The following is an 11,217-nucleotide window of genomic DNA, read 5'->3' as shown; positions in this document are numbered from 1 at the left end:
GAGCCTGCTCTCCAAAGTGCTATAGCAGGTGAGGGGCAGGACCATCTCTCATTCTCTCATGGCCACGGTGGGGCCAGCTCTCCTACCTAAGGTGGGTGGCAAGTGATAGGGAATGGGAGGCCACCAGCCTGAGGGGAGAAAGGGAGCAGAGTTGGAGAGCAAGATTCAGGTAGTTGTGATTAAAGGCAGAATGAACTCCAGAGACTGCTACAGTAAGATAAAACTACATTATTGTTTCAGGGATAGTATACATAAGGGCTTTTTTAGGGGTATGGGTGGAAAGTGTTAATTGGTCAGGGTATTAAGGCTGATTGGTTATAGTACAGCACCTAGTTATCTTATCACACGGACAGGAAGCCAGAGAGGCAATGTGTGTGCTGTTATGCAACCTTGCACAAAGTTCTACACGAAGTCACCTTTCAGACAAGGCTACATGTGTTCAGGAAAATTCTCCAGACAACTGAAAGCCCTGCTAAGAAAGGGAATCCCCCATTTTGTGTTGAGCTGAGAAAGCCTTTGGTCATGGGGGGACTACTACCTTAATAGCAAGGTTCTTCAAGAGAGAGGAGGGCATCCTTCCCTTGTCTGTGTGACTGTGCAACAGGAAAGAGTCAGGGTCCGCTCTCTGGCACTCAAGCCCTTGGGACCAGCTCACCTGCAATCCCCATATCTAGATCCAGGGGAAAGAGTGGAGAAAGGGTATCTTTCCCTTTCCCATGCCACTGCACAGGATATGAGTAGCAGGGCCAGCTCTCCTATTCTCATATCCTTGGAGCCAACGCACCCACAACTCCTGCAAACAGGGCCAGCTCTACTTTGCTTCCTGGATGATATTCTGACCTGCTCTCCTGAGCTGCCAAGGGGTGGGATCAGGTCTCCTCACACCCTCAGGACCAGTTCTCAGACCCAGGCAAGAGGTGACAGCAGTTCTACGCAGCCTATAGACTTCAACATGCCCCCAGGCAGCCCAGGCCATGGATGTCTGCCCACACTTAGTACTTACAGACCCCGGATACTGCAGGGACAAGGACCCAGATGTGGCCCCTGGTGGTAACATAAGTCAGGACCCCACCATGGTCCTATATAGCATCATCAGACACTCACATCAGACTGTTCCTAGCTACCCTTAAGTCTCCAGTCCTCCCTCTTCATTGTGCCCACAACCTTCTGTTTCTCTTTCTCTTCCATTTCTCCAACACTTACTTGCTCCTCTTAGTGGCACCTTAGGGTCTCTGAGTGTCTGGGGTCATCTCTGGAGTGGTCTCAGCAGTACTATGCCCTGCTTGTGCGTTATGGCACTGGGCAGGGGCCATCTCAGGCATGGTCTGCCCCTCCAGGATTACACAGCACAAGACTAGTGATCATCTCAGGCTAGCTCCCTGACGAGGCCCCATAGAAACAGACTAGTGGTCATCTGCTGCTCATTCTTCATCAGGGCTTGCCCATGTGGGCCCATGCAGGGGTTATCTATAGCATACTTACTCCTGCCTGGGGCCCAAGGTCCTGGGAGTGGTAATTCTAGTCTCCTTTTCTCTTCCAATGGGCTGCATAGTCCCAGAAGGGGTTTATATCATCTCCAGCTTGCTCCCCACCCTGAGAGCCCATCCAGGCCTGCACAGTGCAGGACCTGTGGTCATTGCATGCTCACTTTGGGGGGGGGGATGTTAGGCATCCAATCATTTAGATGTTCACAGGTTATAACACTAAGCTTAGACATCGCATCTCTCCTCTCTGCCATGTATTGATGCATGTGTGACAGAGCAGCCATTCCTGCAATGTCTCTAGGGGCAGCAAAATGAAATTTTAATGTGGCTATTATCATTGTACAATCAAAAAAAAAAAAAAGAACATCTTGATGGTCACATGTGTCCTCCACTCAGAAATACATTTGTGATGTAACTTTCCTATCAGTAACTATGAATTTAGTGTCTGCTGTGTTGCAAGTACTATTATGGGAGAAATATGGTAAATTAGACATCCTTTTCTCAGTGGCTTACTTCCAAGTTAAAAGCAACAGGATCATTGCAATTGTTACAATCTACAGTGATTCATGGAGCTGTCACAAACAAAGTGCCAGCTAGTGCTGGACAAACTCAAAGGAGGTTTACATTAAATATTACTGTTATAATGTGGGGGGGGGGAGAGTAAATTATAAACAGAACAGAGAGGAAGGTTGGAGGTTTTAACATCCTAAGAAGAAAGGAAAACAAACTGACAGACAGAGAGAAACACAACCACAGAATTCAGAAAACAGGATCATTCAGAAGGGTGTGATAGGAAGCTGTTTGCACACAAGTTTAGTTGTGTCCTACATGTAATTGTCAGGGTTTGTGAGCCACACTGGATTGTAAGAAGAGTGAGGAATGGACTTGCTTCTACAGTGCTCTTCACAACAGTGGCTCTCAGGCCATAGTAGCCTGCAAACTCTGTTATGCTGACGAGAGTCTCATCCTCTTCACTTGGTTTCTACAGCAATGGCGTTATTTAATAGAACAAGAACCTCTATTTCCAGGACTCCCCATCTTATTTTTATTGCCAGGATACCACAAAGGAACTGTGAAACAGTTCTACATTTTATCTCGTTTGGGTTTTTTTTTCAAAGCTTCATTTTGTTTGAGACATGATCTCACTACACAGCCCAGGATGAACTCAACCTTGTGCCAGCCTCCTGCTCCTTGAGGGCTACTAGTATACATATGTCATGCCATGCCTGGATTGATTGAATTTTTATTTTTCTGTGCCAGCTGTGTCTTTGAAGTTAAGGGCAGTTCTGCTGTGAATCCTGAATCCGACATATAGCTCCATTTGTCTTGCTTGGCAAACAACTCATCACACAAGCACCATGATCGCTCCCATTTTAGAGACTTGAAAAGCAAAGCCATAACTTTATAAATCAGCGATTCATTTAGATCCAGGTGTGTCTAAATCCAAAGTCAGAGCTTTAGCTATGAATCCATGCATCCCTTAATATTTCAAAGGACAGAGCTTTGCTATTGGTTCAATGTCCTTACCATTACCTCTACACATGAGTGAGATTTACTTGACTACATAAAATGGAAAAATCTAACTGCAAAGAAACTCATTTCTTCTTCCTGTACACACATGCTGCCACACTGGCCCTGCTTGTCACACTGTAAAATGTTATATTTTTAGTTTGGGACATTTTCCAAATTTGAAATGCTGCCTTGATTTTTCCCAAGTCAAATAATAACTGCCTTTCTCCTAACAAAAAAAATAAAATAAAGCGACAGAACTGTGTTTGCTTCTGGTTTCTTATCAGATTGTATCAGAAGACACAGAGGAAAACACTAGTCTTGGAGTGTGTTAGACAGTGGCGCTAGACAATACATGGATGAACATAACCTTGGTAAATAAATATATAGAGAATTTGTGGATTTAGAAATTCCTTGTATACTAGAGCAGTTGTCTATAAAGTGTTATAGCTGAATTGAACATATTTGGTTTGGTGTATTCCCTCAGTCACTGAAATTAGAGTGAAATCCAATCCTGAAGCAAAGCTTTACTTTTGGAAACCGAATGCTTTTTATTAAGTGATGCTCTCAGCTTTAAGAAATGGGGGCTACTTAATTTGAATTATGACATAATTCCAAATATGTACTATATACAAAGTATTGGGAGTCGAAATGCCAAGTCGTAGACACACATAATAAAATGCACAGGGCCAATGTTTCAACCACGTGGTTCATGTGAGAGTTGGTCATGGAAGTATGCGTAGTCATTTGGGGGGGGGGAAGAATGTTAAATTATTAATTTTTAATGTTTAATTATTATTAAATTATCTGAACAACAAAAAGGATAAAAAATTGTCATTATACCACAGTCCAAAATCAAGACACACATGGAAAGTATTTGCCAATGATCAGTAGAATTCTGTTAGCAAAAGTGCAGCAGTTAAAAAAAAACAAAAAAAAACCAAAAAAAAAACCAGCTAGCAGTAGATAAGAGGTGAGCCTCTGGAACCTTCTGCTCTAGATATAGCACCTAAGTTCACAATTCAAGCTAAAGATATGCTAAAGATCAAGCTTTAACATCCTTGCCACAAAGCCAGTATCTAATTCAGTAGTAAAAACATTCATTGTTGAAATGAATTCACATGTGTTGGAATGCTCACTCTCCTCACCCATCAGTGTGGCTAGACATTGATGAGTCCCATTTTCACAACTAAAGTTGATCCTAATCCTCCCCAAACTTTTAAATTTGTCTCACACTTTTCTGCAATGCTTTATGAGGGTATTGTATTATTATTTTCAGTCTTTCTGAGACGCAGTTCATTTCATTAATTTTCAATATTTCTTGTTTCCAAAGACATATATTTGAAATCTGTAGTTCTTCCTCAAACACTCTTTTAGCTGTGTTTCTATTTGAGCTGAGTTCTTATTTCAAGTCAATGTTAAATATTTCATAAATCTTATTAAGCTTTTCTTTAACACATCAAGTATTTAGAATTACACCCCTCCCTTTCCAATTTCATGAAGGGGAAAAGAAAGTTATTTTTAAAATGTATTTCTGACTTACTGCATTGTAGATTTTAATATGTGGCTGCTGAAATATTCCTTAGAATTTTTGAGGTTGTTTTTATTGCTTAGAATGTTGTCAATTTTTAAAAATGAGTTTCATGATCACTAGAAGCAATGTGAGTTTTCTATTTGTTGGAAGCAAGGTTCTCTATGCTGCACCTATTAAATAATACACACTAATTATATTATTCAAAACATATGTACTGAAAGTTTGCTTGGTGTTCCAATTTCTCAAATTTTCTACTTTTTAGCTGTACTAACTTTCGTGATTATAATATTATTGCAATATTTTTCCCTTCCCTATCCTTCCATGATAACTTCTTACATTATATTTCCTTATATATAGTTTATGACAAATTTATCAACGGATATAAAATCCTTCCTGTTATGAAACCATGAAATACTGTCGAATAGTTTAGCCTTACCATGTTTTCCCATCAAAATTATAATTTTTGTTGCTAATTGCTATTTATGTTCATAAGCAAACTTCAATGGAATTTTTACTTACCATTGATTCTCTCTATGTTTTCTTCTTTGGAAACACACACATAAAGAAAGTCAAATTAAACAAAGAACTTCCATATGCATTTTGTATAAGCCTCCTGGTTATTAACCAGTAAGCCCTTCTACATTACATATATATATATATGTAATTTATACACATTACTTTCTTGAACATTTAGGAGCAAGATGTAGAAAGGTAAGCAGATTCTCTTATGAAGCCAAGGTTCAATGAGCAAATTTATATGCAAAATTATTTATAATCTATATCAGTTACTAGTGTTGTTTTAAACCTAAAGAATTCCTGCCTTTGTCTTTGTTTTTGTTGTTTTGGTTTTTTGCTTTGTTTGGTTTTTGTCTCTTAGAATTGTGACCATATCAGTATTATAGGGGGTGCTTTAGTAGCTTGCATCATGATTATATTCATTTAATCAGGTTAAGCACTTTGGGGAAAGAATCCTGCATAAGTGATGTGTCAGGATGTAGAGTATTTTCCTGTTAATACTAACTTTGGTTGTGCAGTTAAGCCCTTATGTGTCAGTATCCTCTTTGATAGTTATGATTTCTCCCTTTGCAGTACTAAGTATTTTGTAGAGAGGAGGCCAAAGGCTAAGGTTTCATGCTTTGACAAATTTTCATCTGCTATTTTAACTCTTTTTCATGGTTCCAAGTTAATTAACTTCTGAGAATGCCAATGTCCACGGAGGCATCCATTGAACAATGAATCCAAGAAAACCAGCCAGAGCTGTGTGCCCCTTTGTAATACAGCCTCCACTGTCAGACAGCAACACTTCTACTTCAGTGTTATAAGTGAGCCATGATGCAAGTCAGAATCAACATGAAGAAAACATCCAATTCAGAAGAAAATCTGTCAGTTTTAAAATAGCTGCATTCTCACTTATTTATTTGTATGCAAAAATATTTGCATTATATGCATGTATATCTGTATTTATGTGTGTATGTGTGTAGATACAAATACATATATATGTATACCTATACATATATATATATATATATATATATATAGTTAAGTGACAGACAAGGTAAATTTTTTAATATATAAAGAAAAAAATAACATATATGTATGTTTGTATTTTCATACCTACTATATACATTCATACATATACATACATGCATACATACATATAACATAAGAGAACATGCTTATATTGGGGAAATATTGGTGAAAGCTGGTTGATAAATAGAAAGTAAATAAAAATACTTGTGGATGAGTGGTAGCATTTTATACAGTCAGAATTACAAGTGATGAAATGTTTTCAGCTGAAGCTTAATTTAAAATAAATAAGTGCAACCATGAAAAGAAGATGAATACAAGATTGTTTGCTGATAACCTGCTAGTGCCAGTCTCCACCAGAACAAGAAGTACCACAAGTGACCCAGAAAGATGGCCAGTATTTCCCTGTCCCTGTCTGCCATGTTGGCAAATTTCCTCATTTATACTCACTTAGCACATGACCAGAGAGAGCTGTTCTGGTATTCTGAACCATACACTGATATATGATCTGGCAATGGTTGTTGTGTGAACACTACAGCTAAGCACAACACCAAATAAGCTTATAATATCTCAGTGCTATAGACATCATAAATACTTTATTAAAGCATTTAAAATGCCAGCCTCAGATCACTAATACAAACTTATAATTTCCTCCAAAAGTTTGAATATTTCCAAGTAGTAGGCAGGGTTCCAGTCCATTTTGTGGTTATAATAAATCAAATTTGGGCAAACATGCCTGCTTTCCTCTAAAGGGAAAGTTTACCAGTAATCTTTCTCATTCAGTTCTGAGCATGTCACTGCCTATGAGTATATCTCTATGCCAATGGGACATGTACGAACCAATCAGGAGGAGGGAAAGATAGACTCTGTGGGTCTATTCCCTGGTTTTAACTTAAGTGACTCTATTCATCTTCATTAATTCTAGGGAAATTTTCCTAACCTCCTCCTTTTCAACATCAGCCTTTCTCTTCTTTGGGCTTAATTAAAATCTATTTATTACCTATTATTTTCTGTGGCTACATAGAAAACTAAGGCTCAGAAACTGGCCTGTAATTCAGAATATCCACACAGTTCAGGGTTCTACTTAGGATAATCTTGGAAAAGATACTGTATATTACCCACTCTCAACTCCTAAGCTTGGCTTTACTCTAAATTGGCTATCACGTGGCCTTAACAGTATAGACAATAGTGCTTCATTCTCATTCATTAATTTATATGTATACATATATGGATTATTTGTGTGTGTGTGTATGTGTGTGTGTGTGTGTGTGTGTGTGTGTGTGTGTGTGTATGAGTGTTATATATGATAGGGTAAATTTTTTGAATTTATAATAAAAATTATATGCATATGTATCTGAGTTACATTTTTTGAAATTTTTTATTGAATATCTTCTTTGTTTACATTTCAAATGTTATCCTCTTTCTTGGTTTCCTTTCTGAACACCCCTTATCCAACTGACCCTCCCATTGTTTCTATGAGGGTGTCCCCTCCATCCACTCACCCACTGCCACTTCCCAGGCATTCCCCTACACTGGGGCATCGAGCCTTCACAGAACCAAGGGCCTCTCCTCCCATTGGTGTTCCAAAAGGCCACTCTCTGCTACATATGTGGCAGGAGCCATGGTTCCCTCCATGTGTACTCTTTGGTTGGTGATTTAGTCACTGGGAGCTCTGGGGGCAGAGGGGTCTGGTTGGTTGATATTGTTGTTCCTCCTATGGAGCTGCAAACCCCTTCATCTCCTTTAGTCCTTTCTCTAACTCCTCCATTGGGGACCCCATGCTCCTTCCAATGGTTGACTACAAGCATCCACCTCTGTGTTTGTCAGGCCCTGGCAGAGCCTCTCAGGAAACAGCTATATCAGGCTCCTAGCAGCAAGCACTTCTTAGCATCCACAACGTCTGAGTTTGTTAACTATGTATGAGATGGATCCCCAGGTGGGGCAGTATCTGGATGGCCTTTCCTTCAGTCTCTGTTCCACACTTTGTCTCCATATCTCCTCCCATGGGTCTTTAGTTCCCTCTTCTAAGAAGGACCAAAGCATCCATGATTTGGTCTTCATGCCTCTGGAACTTCAGGTGGTCTGTGAATTGTACCATGGGTATTCCGAACATTTGGGATAATATCCACTTATCATTGAGTGCATACCTTGTGTGTTCTTTTGTGATTGGGTTACCTCACTCAGGATGGTATTTTCTAGTTTCATCCATTTGCCTAAGAATGTCATGGTTATTGTTTGTAATAGCTGAGTAGCACACCATTGTGTAAATATACCACATTTTCTGTACCTGTTTCTCTGCTGAAGGGCATCTGGGTTCTTTCCAGGTTCTGGCTATTATAAATAAGGCTGCTATGAACACAGTGGTGCATGTAACTTTGTTATATGTTGGAGCATCTTTTGGGTATTTGCTCAGGAGTGATATAGCTGGGTCCTCAGGTAATAAAACGTCTAATTATCTGAGTGAGCAGCAGACTGATTTCAAGAGTGGTTGTACAAGCTTGCAATCCCACCAGCAATGGAGGAGTGTTCTTTCTCTACATCCTCTCCAGCATCTGCTGTCACCTGAATTTTGATCTTAGCTATTCTTGCTGGTGTAAGGTGGAATCTCAGAGTTTTTTTGATTTGCATTTCCCTGATGCCTATGGATGTTGAACATTTTTTTAGGTGCTTCTCAGTAATTTGGTATTCCTCAGTTGAGAATTCTTTCTTTTGCTCTGTACCCCATTTTTAATAGGGTTATTTGATTCTCTGGGCTCTAACTTCTCGAGTTCTTTGTATATACTGGATATTAGCCCTCTATCAGATGTACTGTTGGTGAGGATCTTTCCCAATCTGTTGGTTGCCATTATGTCCTATTTATAGTGTCCTTTGCTTACAGAAGCTTTGCAATTTTATGAGGTCCCATTGTTGATTCTTGATCTCGGATAATAAGTCATTCGCGTTCTGTTCAGGAAATTTTCCCATGTGCCAAAGTGCTCGAGGCACTTTCCCACTTCCTCTTCTATTAGTTTAAGTGTATCTGGTTTTACATGGAGGTCCTTGATCCAGTTGGACTTGAGCTTTGTACAAGGAGATAAGAATGGATCAATTTGCATTCTTCTACATGCTGACCTCCAGTTGAACCAGCATAAATTGATGAAAATGCTGCCTTTTTTCCACTGGATGGTTTTAGCTCCTTTGTCAAAGATCAAGTGACCATAGCTGTGTGGGTTCATTTCTGGGTCTTCATTTATATTCCATTGATCTACCTGCCTGTCACTGTACCAGTACCATGCAGTTTTTATCACTATTGCATTATAATACAGCTTGAGGTCAGGGATGGTGATTCCCCCAGATGTTCTTTTATTTTTGAGAATAGTTTTTGTTATCCTGTTTTTTTTTGTTATTCCAGATGAATTTACAAATTGCTCTTTATAGCTCTATGAGGAATTGAGTTGGAATTTTGATGGGGATTGCATTTAATCTGTAGATTACTTTCAGCAAGATGGCCATTTTTACCACATTAATCCTGCCAATCCATGAGCATGGGAAATATTTCCATCTTCTGAAATCTTTGATTTCTTACTTCATAGACTTGAAGTTCTTGTCATTCAGATCTTTCACTTGCTTGGCTATAGTCACACCAAGGTATTTTATATTATTTATGACTATTGTGAAGAGTGTCCTTTCCCTAATTTCTTTCTCAGCCTGTTTATCATTTGTATAAAGAAAAGCTACTGATTTGTTTGAGTACATTTTATATCCATCTTTAATGAAGTTGCTTATCAGGTGTAGGCGTTCTCTGGTACAATTTTTGGGATTACTTAAGTATACTATCATATCATCTGCAAGTAGTGATATTTTGACTTCTTCCTTTCCAATTTGTATCCCTTTGCCCTCGTTTTGTTGTCTCGTTGCTCTGGTATGACTTCTAGTAATGTGAGGAGCAGGTTTGGCCGCGGCCCCAAGATGTCGCCCGGGACTGCTGCCAAGTCTAACGGCTAACAACTGANTTCCTCATATCCCTCAAGATAGCCACGTCCGTTAAACTGCACTGCACAGATGCACCACGATGAAAGATCAAATGATGTGACGAATGTAGTCCTGAGCCAATGAACTGTGCCTACGTGGAATAGGGTGATGGGGAGTGGACTAGAGGGTATAAAAGGGAATGGCCAAGAGAGATCGGGGGATCTTTTTAGTGCACATAGTTATGTTCCTGAATAAACTGCTTTGAGAAGGACATTGGTTTCATGGCTTCTTTTCTGCTGGTCGGAGATGGTAGTGGAAAATGGTGGCCCGTACAGGGAAATGAGGAGTCCAGAACCCTCAGCAGTCAGGGTAGCCGGCTGGAAAGCTCCCAGGGAAGTGGGACAATTCAAGTTCTCGGTTAGAGACTATTAAGTTCTCAGAACTTAATATTAAGGACTATTGAGGTTCTTGGAGTGAGACAATTAAAGTTAAGAGCAAATTTTAAAACTTTTGAGTTGTGGTTTTTCAGTTTGTGTACACTCACCCCCAAATTGTAGTCTTTCAAGTCATGTGCATTGCAGGTTGGATAAGTCAGGGAAATTATTAACAAATAAGTATTTTGTGTGCATTTAGTGGTTGCTTTGTATTTAGAGAAAAGCTTTGAGGTGTGATTAAATCATAAACTCTAATTCTATTTGGTAGAAGCAGGAAAAAAAGGTGCACTTAATCTCTAGCTAAAACAGCATAATTTTTCAACTTTTACCCTTAAATTATAATTTTAAGATGTTTAGACATACTGTATCTTGTGTTTGTGTACCCTTCCCCAATATTATGGTTTATTCTTTAATGCCTTTTAATTTGGATATAATAGCTTGTACTTTAGATTTTGGTTGCTATCTTGCCAAAATAAGTGTTACTGTTTTTCAAACTTGATTCCCTTCCCCAATTGTCTTATTTAAAGNGAAAGTTAAACTCATACTTCTGAGTCAGAGCCTATACTTTGGTGTAAGACTTGGAGTATTTTTTATAAAAGTTTTTGAATTGTTTTCTGAATCTTTTAATTTAATTTCAGATAGTCAGTACGTGGTTAATTTGTTAGCAGTGCTGGAAGTGGTGGGAAAGGTGAATTTTTGATCCACTATAGGGGATTTGTTAAATAAATTGCAATCCTTAATTTTAAATAGAAGTTCTCCATTTTTTGTCCAACACATT

At 39.0% G+C, this 11,217-nt stretch overlaps 1 non-coding gene across 1 annotated transcript; it reads right to left on the bottom strand.

Moving 5' to 3' along the window:
* Positions 1-1,660: 1,660 nt before the first annotated feature.
* Positions 1,661-1,792, bottom strand: LOC115062942. The gene has a single exon (XR_003842848.1). It is a non-coding gene; the product is annotated as a small nucleolar RNA SNORA17 (small nucleolar RNA).
* Positions 1,793-11,217: the final 9,425 nt, after the last annotated feature.

The sequence above is a fragment of the Mus pahari genome, chromosome 1 (genome assembly GCF_900095145.1).
Source record: "Mus pahari chromosome 1, PAHARI_EIJ_v1.1, whole genome shotgun sequence".
NCBI classification, from domain to species: Eukaryota; Metazoa; Chordata; class Mammalia; order Rodentia; family Muridae; genus Mus; species Mus pahari.
This window is presented reverse-complemented; position numbering and strand designations above follow the sequence as displayed.